This window comes from Oryctolagus cuniculus, chromosome 3 (genome assembly GCF_964237555.1).
Source record: "Oryctolagus cuniculus chromosome 3, mOryCun1.1, whole genome shotgun sequence".
NCBI lineage: Eukaryota > Metazoa > Chordata > Mammalia > Lagomorpha > Leporidae > Oryctolagus > Oryctolagus cuniculus.
Window position 1 is genome coordinate 91585981 of NC_091434.1, and position 12392 is coordinate 91598372.

The window sequence follows — 12392 nt, forward strand, 5'->3', positions numbered from 1 at the left end:
GTCATGTCAACACGTAATAGCTTAGCATAGAGAAAGGGCTATTTTCAACTGGGTTTAGGGTCCCACAACACAGTTGATTCTCATTCTTCAGTTAAAATTTTTGTACATACTAAGTTTCTTATAAATGTCCAAAGATGCTCTATGTGGGACTCTAAAACTCAGCAGTCCTTTCTACACAGCTGAGTCACATCGTATAAAACTGCATCCCTGTGGCGTTTCTAAAATGGCTTTAGGAATGTTTGAGGCATAGTTGCTTTTTTTGAAATAAGTCTCAGAAGCAAAAAAGCAAAGTGAACACCACAGGGTTCAGCATGACTGAACAAATGAAAGAGCATTGACATGATGGGATAGCCCAATAAAAAATGTTAGAAACATGGGGATTTGCTACAAATGTTTGTAACTTATTCCTGTTGTCATCGAAAATAAAGGAAATAAAGCACTTTCCTGGTCCTTGGTGTTGAGTAACTTTTAGCCTTTCACAACTACTCCTTTCTCAGCAATCAACACACACACACACACACACACAAAATAAATAAAAAAAATAAAACCCAAACAACAACAAAAACAAAAACCTGAAGTTCTGCTGACCTTGTCAGTATTTATAGCTTGTACAGTAATGGTCTCCTCTGGTCAATGGTATTTTTCTAGAAACAAAAAGAAGTGTTTCTTCAGCCTTGGGCAGGTATGCCTTCTCTTCTGTGACATTTTGCCTTAGTAAACACTCCTTCCAAGCATTCTGATTCCTTTCTACTGATTAGTGATCATGATGAATGCCTCCTTAAATACTAAAAGGTGGTTTTCAAATTCCAAGAAAGAATTTGACTGTGTCTCTCTAGCCTCTATTAATCTTTTCCAGGAATAGTTGCTTAGAACAGTCTAGTGTTACAGGGAATGTGTTTTAAACTTAGAAATAACCCAGGGAATTATTTTTATTAGAAGGAATTTTTTAAAATGACCTCATCCACTAAGACTCATGAAACTCTTACAGTTGCTTTCCTTCTTTTTGATGTGTTATTTTAACATGAGCATTCTGTTCTTAAAGTTGTAGTTTTTATTTTGGTGGTTTTTCCATTCATCAAATACTTGTTGCATGCCTGTTACATGACTGGCTCTTTTCTAGGCTTGGCACACAATCATGAATGAAACACCATCTCTGAGTAAGGTAGTTTATCATCTGGTAGAGAAGGACAGTCACAAATAAACCACGATGCATCAGATCTGGCTGTTATCTCCATTAACACCAACTGAATCAGAGATAATCTGATTTGCTGTAAATATTCCCAAATGTAGCCAGGCACACTGGTGCAATAGCCACATTTATGCTGCTCTGATATGGGGAAGAGGAACTTCTGAGTGCATCCTAATGGCTGAGATCCACTTGTGGTGACTGGAAGAGCAATGTGAATAATGGTGTTGCTTATCTTCATTGTAATGTTTGTGAAATGAGCATAGATTTTTGTGGCTGGTTAGAAGTCCAGTAGGGGAAAATATTCCTTCACAAATGACCACAAACAGCTCCAAGTCATCTGTTTGTTATAAAATGTGCTGGCTTTGCTGTAGATTTGTACTTTCTCTTGCAAAATCTTCAGTTAATGAGAACATGGGCAGAGGACTTGAAATAAAGTTGTATATAAATGAAATAAAATTGAATTATAACAATGGAATCAATTATCCATACAACACAAGAAAATCCGAAGTAATTATAAGCACATTCTGGTTGAAGATGTAGAACCCACTCTATCTAATGTTAAAAATATATTTTTGTGGCAGTCTAAAATAATTTTTGAAAATTATTAACTAACTGAATTTTAAGGCCTCCCATCTCTCCTCCCCTAGAAACAAAGGAAACAAATTCTAGTGAACCCCAAAATAAAAATTTGCGGGAATGGTAAAACCATTTCACTTGTTGGGGTTTTATTTTGAATTTTATTTCTTTTGAAGGGAACCTTTATTACCTTTCTTCCATGAATACTGAGACCCCCAGCAGTTGATCTCTATTTTAAAACAACTGAATATCATGGAGCACCATAAAAAATAAAAATATCAGTATATGGTCAACTCTGCTGTCAAAGTAATAACTAACACTGATATTGCAAAAGTTGTGTGCGAAGCACTGTTTTAAATGGGCCGTATTCTTAACTTATTCCCCCACAGGAAACCTGTACAGTCAGTTAAGTATGGCCAAATTCCTTATTTTAGACTGGGGCTCCAAGTTTCTTCTCTGAGATCAGGGAGGAGAACTCAAGCAGGCAGGCTGGCTCTCCCTCCTCACAACAGCACCTTGGTGTGGACAAATACTTTATGTGTATGGTGTGGTGTCCCAAGCACATGAAGGCAGAGCATGCCATGGCTGTGTAGCCACATCCACCCTCCTCTCCCGATATCTGCATTCTCATGAATCTTCCCATGCTGCTGACTCCTTCCTGGCTCCCATCACTCTCCTGCCCTGTTTCTCCTCCACCTCCACCCCTGTGTTTGCTCTCCTTCTTAGCTGGCAGTAGCAGTATGAGGGAAATACTAAAGGGCCCTGGAGAGTTGACTTTTGTCAACCAACTAAGGCTTCTTTAACTTTTCTAGACCTAAGAGTTTCCACAGCCATCACTCTAGAATCCTTCATCCTAAAATGGGTGCTATCAATGCTAGGTCTGAGAAATAAACAGCAGAAAGGAAAGAGCTCCTGAGAGCTGTTTCCAGGAGCCAGACAGCTCCTGAGCTGCGTCTGATCCTTCTGTGAATAACATATACAAACGATGAGGACATAAGTCAGCTACATAAACCACATTCTCCTGATTGCAGGTTCCTTAACTTTCAAAAAGACAGAAGAGAAGGCTACTTTGTTCACTTTTAGTTTCCCCAAGGCACACCCTAAATAAATTGCTGTTTAAGGTGCTGAAGAGTGTCTGAGATTTACATTCCTTCACAGGGGCTGACACCGTCCCAGAGAACAAGGAAGGACACGGGAATCTTGACTCAGTTCAAACAATGCCATGGTTCTCATCTAACTGCTGATCATCACAGTGATTTGACTGTCGACAGAGTTGTGAGATGTGCTACATACAACCCGTCATCAGGTTTGTATGATAGGATTTTCTGTTGTTTTTTTTTTTTTCTTTAATCTTTTCAAAAAAAGTTTTTGAGAGAGCATGCTCACATCTGCTAGTTCACTCCCCAAAAGCTCACCGTGGCCCTCCAGCAAGACTGAAACTTGAGAGCTGAGAACTCGTTCCAGGACTCCCACCTGGGAGGCAGGAAAACAATTACCTGCGCCATCACTGGAATCAGGAGTTGGAGCTGGGAATGGAACCCATGGATTCCGGTGTGGGATGTGGGTGTGCTAATGGCTAGGCCGAGTGCCCATAAGAGTTCTCTCTTCTTGAAGTGTTGTTATGCACTTCTACAATGAAAACATGCTGCATTGCTCTTGCTTATCTAGCACCACGTTGCTCAACCTCTGCCCTTTATCCTGTCACTGTCCAACTGAACCAAGTGATCATTTCCAATCATTTGTACATTTTTCTTCAAACATATCCTATAGAAAGAAGGCCAAAAATAATTGGCTGATCTAATTTCTATGGTCTTTTTAACATCTTCCTAAAGCCTCAAAAATATAAACTTTGTCACTTTGAGTGTGGACATCAAGGTCCCACCTTTCTCAGTAACAGAACCTCCAAGGTATCTACAAGGAAGAAACTATGACTCACTCACCAATGTATACCTGTAACCTTGCACAGTAATTAAAAGAAAAACTAAGATCAGTTAAATTTCATGAAGTTTATTTGAGCAAGAAAAAGAAAAGTTTCTAGAACTGGACAGTATTCCAGACCAAAGATGGTGCCAAACCAACCAATGTGGTAAGCGACTTTTATAACTCATATAACTTTTATAACCAGAAAGACAGGATATGACATACAGAGATTACCTAATGGTGTTAGCTTGGTGTTTGGTTCATTTGGGCATATTTTGGCAGCTTTCAGCCTGTGATTGGTTGAGGCTCAGCTGCCTAGCCACAAGAATATACTCTGAGATGTGATTACAACCCTCTTGCCCACTAAACTGGGTTGTAGCTCACTATACACAGAGGCCCAATTTGGACCAATGCATTATTAAGTGCTGGGGCTGATCTAGGCCAATTTATTCCTGTCCAACGGTGGGTAGTAGGTTAATTAACGAGTTAATTAAGGAATGATATAATACAATACTAGAAGGAAGGATGTTTAGTTTGTTAAGGCCTGACTTGAGTCATCTTTCACTCTCTGGATTAAGCAGAATTCATCTCAATAGCCTCCAGCAAGCTTACTGGGCCCAGCATTGCTTTAAGGGGAAGCCAAAGCACACAGGAAGCATACATGTCCCTTTGGCCATCTAGTATACACTTGACCCACCTTCTCCCCACTTCACACTTTGCCCCCTTTGGCACAGTACACATTCCTGTCCCAGGAAATTATCAGTATCTATGGTGGTCTGAATGTGTCTACCAAAATTCATGTATTGGAAACTTGATCTCTTAGTGTGGCAGAGTAAGTGTGTGGGACTTCTGGGAGGTGTTTTGGTCATGAGTTTGGAAGCTTCATGAACAGATTAATGCTGTTATTAAAAGAACTTATAGGCCGGCGCCGCAGCTCAATAGGCTAATCCTCCACCTAGCGGCGCCAGCACACCGGGTTCTAGTCCCGGTCGGGGCACTGGATTCTGTCCCGGTTGCCCCTCTTCCACTCTTCCAGGCCAGCTCTCTGCTGTGGCCCGGGAAGGCAGTGGAGGATGGCCCAAGTGCTTGGGCCCTGCACCCCATGGGAGACCAGGAGAAGCATCTGGCTCCTGCCTTCGGATCAGGGCGGTGCGCTGACCGCAGCGCGCCAGCCGTGGTGGCCATTGGAGGGTGAACCAACTGCATAGGAAGACCTTTCTCTCTTCTCTCTCTCTCACTGTCCACTCTGCCTGTCAAAAAAAAAAAAAAAAAAGAACTTATAACAGGTGGGTGCTTGGCACACTGGGCAAAACATGTCACATCTGTGTGCCTGAGTTTGAGCCCCAGCAGTGCTTCTCAGACCCTGGGAAGCAGCAGGTGATGGCTCAGTGGTTGGGTCCCTGTTGGCAGGGCTCCCAGCTTCAGCTGGGCCCAACCCCAGCTTTTGTGGACATTTGAGGAGTGAACCAGCATATGGAAGATATCTCTAACTCTCTGTCTTCTTCAAATAAAAAATAAGTACATAATTTTTTTTATTAAAAAGATGAACTTGCAGACATAGATATGGCTTTCTCTGAAAAGGTGAGGACAGAGAATTTGTTGCCTGCTCCCACGAGTGGATGCAGTCAGAAGGCCTGCACCAGATGCTAGCACTTTGATCTTGGGTTTTTGAGCCTCCATTACTGTGAGGAATAAATTTCTATTCTTTATGACCCAATCTCATGTATTATGGTATAGCGCCACAAATGGAATACGAGAATGGCGATTGCAGACAGTTCTCATTTGGCTTAGCTCTAATGCAAAGCTATTGTATTATTATTATATTTACAATCAGTATGTGCTATAGTATAAGAAAATCTTGTGTTAGTTTTTGAAAAGCCTTCTAATTATACATGCTTTTGCATAAATAGTGTAGAAATGATAAACTACTAGGGAGAGGTGACTCTTTTTTTCTTATGCCTCTCAGGAGCAAGTGGTGGCTTGTTAAAAACTTGATGTTCCCCTCAGATACAGGTAGATATTTCTTCCCTCTTTTCTTATAACTTATTCATATACATTACTGCATAAATTCCCTTCCTGCTGTCTCTTTCCCTGCACATAGTATCTGTGACTTGACTTTTTCCACCAAATTATGTTAACATAAACAAATAAATATAATCAAGTGTGAGGTAGCCTGGGCTGAAAAATGACTTCTAAAATATGTCTATCTCCTTATCCCAGTAACTGTGAATGTTGCCTCATATGATGAAATGGACCCTGCAGATGTGACCATGGTAAAGATCTTGAGTTAGAGCCTGCTCTGGAATATCCATATGGGCCCCATGTGATCACAAATGCTTATATGTGATATGCAGAAAGTGTCAGGGTCAGACAGTGTCAGGGTGATGACAGGGGCTCATGCAGGACAGACAGAAAGAGATTCGAAGCTGCTATGCTGCTGGCATTGATGATGGAAGAAGAGGGCCTGGAGCCAAATGATGTAGTTGAACTCCAGAAGCTGGGAAAGTCAATGAAAGGGCTTTTCCCCTGGGGCCTACATAGGAAACACAGCTCTGTAGATCTATCTTAGATCTCTGATATCATGCACCGTACAATAATAAATTTATATTGCTTTAAGCCACTAGGTTTGTGTAATGTGTTACAATAGAAATGGGAAATACTACAGGTGTGCAAAACAAATTCTTCCTTCACTCCTTATGTTTGACTTCTTTAGAGTCTGAGCCAATGGCCTTTGTTCATGGAGCTACTACTGCAGATTCATGCAGTTGCTTTTGAGAAAGGACTACATGCCCCTTTCTTGTCACTCAATATCTGAAAATGCCTGGACTATCATCTTCCCCTGTTGGCCCTTATGTGGACATTCTTATCAAACATTCCCTCTACTGTCCCTCCTGAGCACCTTTGCAGTAGATTTTATTTATGGCCCTGGTCCTGGGAGGCACAGAGTATTTGAAGGAAAATAGCCAATGGTCTGGGATAAAGTAAATGTACAAATAATATCCATTAAATATTTACTGTGAGCCTGAATATAACAATTCCTGTGTGGCATTTAGAGAAGTGAGAGACCTAACTTTAGATTCAGATAATGTGGATAAGGTTTAACTCAGGCACATAGATATTTAAAGTGTCAGAATATAGTGAATGATCAGGGGGGAAAATGAAAACTCAGAGAAAAAAGAAAATGTTGTGAGCTAGCACATTTTGAGAAATTTTCTTAGAAGTGCAGACATTTTATAGAAGGCAAAGCCACCAAATTTATGTTTTTAAGCATTTCTTAACTTTCCCTTTCCAAGAACTTAATGGAAGAGACAAACCTTTTATTCTCAAAAGAAAAGCATAAATACACACAGTCTTACAGCCATAACATAACTTTTTTTTCATACAACTTCAGGAAGTTCACAAACTTGCCTTGATATTCATCTGTGAATCTGAATATATTATCCCCCGATTAGGAATCCCTTTGTCCAGCTCTTCTCTTACAAAAAGACAATTGAAGATGGTTATATTCAGGGACTTGCCCAAGGTCACTAAGCTAGTAATAGAGACAAAATCTCATCCTGCCCTTTCCTGGACAGCTGTTCTCTCAGACAGTGAGCAGGCTGTTGCATAAAGAGGCTCTTCTTCATCACTGTCTCTGCCATTTGTTAGGACTAGAGTGTATAGTTTCTGCCAAGCTCAGTTGTGACACTGCAGGCAAAGGCAGTGGAACTTTTCTGAAATGGAAAATGACACACTGAAAACAGTTGTTTTGAGTAATGCCTTTTGTTTTTTGGTATCCAGTCATGTGTGTATCCAACACATATTTTTGAGTACTTTCTATGTGCCAGACACTGAATTTTGTGCAGGGTATAAAGGGCAAGAATTTGATCTCAGCTCTGTCCTTATAGAAGCCTATCTAATGGGTTAGAAAGACAAATTCAAAGCAAATCACAATTTAGAGTGACAAGTCATGGTGGAGAAATACAGATAGGGAGTCCTCTCCTGTCTTGTTTTTATGATTGTTGATGGTCTCTGCACATGTCCAAAATCTCAAAGACAAATTTTTGGAAGGATTAGATGACAGATAATATGAGACCATATTGCACTTAGTTAATATATTTTCCATCTGTATAGTTCTATAAAAAATTATGATTGTTCTTATCTGTAAAGGATATGTCCTAAGACCTCCTAATGAATCTCTGAAACTATGGATAGTATTGAGCCCTATATAGATAATGTTCTCTCATATATATGATATGATTAATGATATATATAAATATATACATATGAAAAAGCTTAACTTATAAATTAAGGACAGTAAGAAATTAACAACAAGAAATGTAAAATAGAACAGTTTTAACAATATATTGTGGGGCCGGTGCCGTGGCTCACTTGGTTAATCCTCTGCCTGCAGCACCAGCATCCCACGTGGGTGCCAGGTTCTAGTCCCGTTTGCTCCTCTTCTAGTCCAGCTCTCTGCTGTGGCCTGGGAAGGCAGTGGAGGATGGCCCAGGTGCTTGGGCCCCTGCACCCACACGGGAGACCAGGAAGAAGCACCTGGTTCCTGGCTTCGGATTGGCGCAGCGCCGGCTTGTAGTAGCCATTTGGGGAGTGAACCAACAGAAGGAAGACCTTTCTCTCTGTCTCTCTCTCTAACTGTCTATAACTCTACCTGTCAAATAAAAAAAAAAAAAAAAGTAAAGTAAAAGAAAAAAACCCAATATATCGTAACAAAATTTCCACTATCATTACTCTTTTGCTTTGGGACCATGATTAAGTAAAACAGGACTTGCTTGGACATAACCATTGCAATTTTATGATAGTCTGATAACCGAGATGTCTTCTCATTGACTAGCAGATAGGCAGCATATGCAGGGTGGATACATGTCCTGAATAAGACAGCAGAATGCTCACAAATGTCATGACACTATTCAGAGAGGTATGTATATTCATTAAATAAAAGTTAAAAAAAATTAAAAAACCCTATGAATTGCTAATCTCTCCAATTTTTATTTAATATATTTTTGAAGATTTATTTATTTGTTTAGAAAATCAGAGTTACGGAGAGATTGGAAGAGACAGAGATGTGTTTTATTAGCTGGTTCATTCCCCAGATGGCCACAGTGACCAACCCTGGGCCAGGCCGAAGCCCAGAGCCAGGAGTTTCATTAAGGTCTCCAACATGAGTGGCAGGGGCCCAAACACTTTAGCCATCTTCTGCTATTTTTCCAGGCAATTGGCAGGAAGCTGCATCAGAAGTGGATCAGCCAGGACACGAACAAGTACCCATATGGGATACCAGCATCATAGGCAGTGGCTTTATTAGCTACACCACAATACTGGCTCCTCATTTGATAGTTTCTATTTTGTTTGACCATGAGCAACCCAAACCACATAAAATTAAAGCACAAATAAAAGGAGACTATTAGAGTCCTAATTTGTCTTAGAAATAAAATCTTTCTTTTTTTCTTCAATTCAATCATATTTTTCCTGGGACTAAAAGGGAAAAGGCTGTTGTCATGCACAGGAACAGATAAGGATTACTTTATCTTATCAATAAGAAAAGGAGTCAATCAAGACATGAACACTACTGCATTGAGAGTGCCTTGGGGGAGGAGGAGAGAGGACAATACATATTTTAGGACCAATTAGCAACCAAGACAAAATAACAGTAACATCTGAGCTGTCCTAAGGAACAGAATTCAGAAATTCAAGTCCAGGCCCTTAATTCTGTAAGGGGGACCGTGGGAGTGATGTCTTTCTTTCCTTCTCATACCAGACCATTTTCTGTGGGATACTGTCCTCATGCTCACCCCTGAGTCTGCTGAACCTACTTCAGGCAAAACTTAGTCATCCCCTCTGCAGCTTTAGAGGGAAAATGGTGAGAAATCTCTTTAATGCTGACTTAATTATAAAGAAATTGGTGCCTCAACAAAAAGGGTTATATTGTCTCTTAAAGAGATATCCAGACTTATCTAAGGCAGTCTTCTGGATGCATAAGTCTGGATGTGGTTGGCAAAGTAGAGTCCTGAAAAGAAGTTATTATCCAAGAGAAACCAAGTCCTCTAGTTGTCCCTTTCAGATCATAATTACTTCATACCCTGGGGTCCTGTTGAGGTGAGAAGAAAATGGCTTTCAGCTGGGATGTTGCAACACCTTCCTTTGGCATCTCTTGATACCATTCAAAAGAGAAATTAAGTTGGATTTCCAGTTCCCAAGCAGAGAACGTAGGTTGGAAAAGACAGAGGAATTAAGGCAATTTCTAAAAGATCATGAGCAGAATAGGAAATAAGTTTTCACAGTGGATCCCAGGGGACTATTTTTTTTTCCTGTGTGATACTCCCTTAAGCACTGCCCACAGTTACATGCTGAGAAAATATTTTGATGATAATTTAAATGTGCTTTTGTCCTAATCAAGGCAAGCTAGAATTGTTCGTGGGATTATTTCTCATAAAACTGGGCTAGAGTTTTTTATAATACTATTTGTTGAACTCTGTACTTAGTGTAGGTTTAATCTTATGTGTATAAAGTTAATTGAAAAAAAAGGTCTTAGTGAAAAATAAGAATGGGAATAGGAGATGGAGGAGGAAGAAGGGTGGGAGTGTGGATAAGAGGGAGGGTAGAGTGAGAAGAATCATTATGTTGCTAAAATTGTACTTAGGAGATGCATGAACTTTGTATTACTTAAATAAAAGTTTTCTGGGAAAAATAAACAAACAAACAAATAAATACTGGACTAAGGCAGAGTATTGTGCTACTTCATTTCAATAGAGTTTTTTTATTATTATTATTATTATTCTCAGTGTGGTGGAGATCAAAAGTATGTAGTGGAAAGCAAAAGGTATGGTGGAGTGGGTATTGTGCAGTAGGTGAAGCAACAGTTTAGGATACATGCATCCCATACCAAAGTGCCTGGGTCCCACCTTTTCAATCCAGCTTCCTGCTAACCTGCCTAAAAGGCAGGACATGATGGCTCAAGTACTTGAGTTCCTGCCATCCGTGTGGGAGATTTGGGTGGAGTTCCTGGCTCCTGACTTTGTCTTAGCTCAGCTCTGGCTGCTGCCAGCATTTGTGTAGTTAGTCAGTGTGTGGGAAAACTCTATATTTGTGTGTATCACTCCTTTCCTTTCTTTCACTCTGCTCTTCAAGCAAATAAATCTTTACAGAAGAAGAGAAGGAGGAGGAAGAAAAAGGAGGAAGATGAGTAGGAGGATGAAGAATGGGGAGAAAGAGGAGGAGGGAGGAGGGGGAGATGATGGAGAGCAACTCTTGCACTTTTCCAGATGAGGCAACATAAGGCACCATAAAACTCTGCCTTCTTGTTCTTCTTAACATCATATTCAAATATCTTCACATGGTTTGTACATTCCAGCTGATCAACCCCTTGCTCACCAGTTGAGTTTTTTCCCCACCCACTGGTCCCACCTACTCTTTTTCAGTCTCTGTCTTAGGAGCTTTGTTGAATTTTCCTGAATCGATAGTTGTTGTGGTCCTTTGACCATTAGTCCCTCCAAAATGGTTGTAATTTGATCCCAAAATTCACAGGGAATTATCCTCTAACTTGGGGACATCATTTATATATTACATAGAAGGATATTTCCCTTCCTAATAAAATAATGGGTATTGGCGTATATTCTCCCAGATTCTTCAGTTCGCATGAAAAATAAGGCAGAAAAAAAGTGGAGCCATGTCACTGGGTTCTAATCTCCTGACTCGCACTTCTGCTGTTCCTTCTTCCATAAATACTCCTCTTTCTATGGCCGGCCATAGTTACCTGGGAAACTCATTCTAATCTTTCAGATTTCAACTTAGATCTCACCAAACCAGATTTTTTTCCCTCTGACCCTGTAAGTTGAGTTAGGTATTCCTGTTATTTAAATCTACAGGACTTCCCATGTGATGGGATATATCACTGTTATGTAAGGGTCCATATCTGCCTTCTTTGCCATATAACTGTGTAACTGGCCTGGTCTCTGGCTCATACTAGGCCTTCAATAAATTTGTGCTTATTAAATAGGCACTGAAGTTAATATTTCTCTTTCATTCTCCCTACCAACACCAGTCCACTCTAGCAGAAAGAAAGAAATCTAACCATGACTATGTTCATCTAAAACCAAGATATGTAGTAACAAGTTGTGCTAGTTAAATACAGAACTGGGGAGGGAGGGAAGGGTATGGAAAACCACGAAAATAGAATATGGAGCATAATTAGATATATTTCAGAAAATAAGAAAGAATCTAGGGCATTTTTAATATGATCCCAAGTGAATACATGAGGAAAGTAAGCAATTACCTTAAAGAAAATATGCTTGGTCTTGCAGTGGGAGTGGCAGTAAGGAAGAAAGTCTTCAGGAAAGCTGGACTTGGCCAACCACTAAATTTTCAGAGCCTGACTCAGGCCTTCCAAGCAAAAAGGGATTGGAAGAATTCACTGAACCTCTTTATAGAAATAGTTTAGGATAAATACAGCACTTTAAATACAAGGTGTTGTCTCATTAGTGCCTTTAAATCATCTGGGTAACTTCAGAATGAAAAAAAAGTAACAGGACTCGTTTTTCAGGAATTTAGCTATATTTCTCTATTATCATTGTTCAACCATGAGAGTATAGTCAACATTTTCCATTTCTTATTGGGAAATCAATAATGGAAACTAACAGAAAATGTAATTAAAATACAACAGGCTGTATAGAATTTGCCAAGGGGCAAGAGCAAGGCATGGAGGGAAATG

General features: G+C 40.0%; 1 pseudogene; it reads right to left on the bottom strand.

Moving 5' to 3' along the window:
• Positions 1–2195: 2195 nt before the first annotated feature.
• Positions 2196–12392, bottom strand: part of LOC100349577 (small ribosomal subunit protein mS40-like) — a 112694-nt pseudogene continuing 102497 nt past the window's right edge.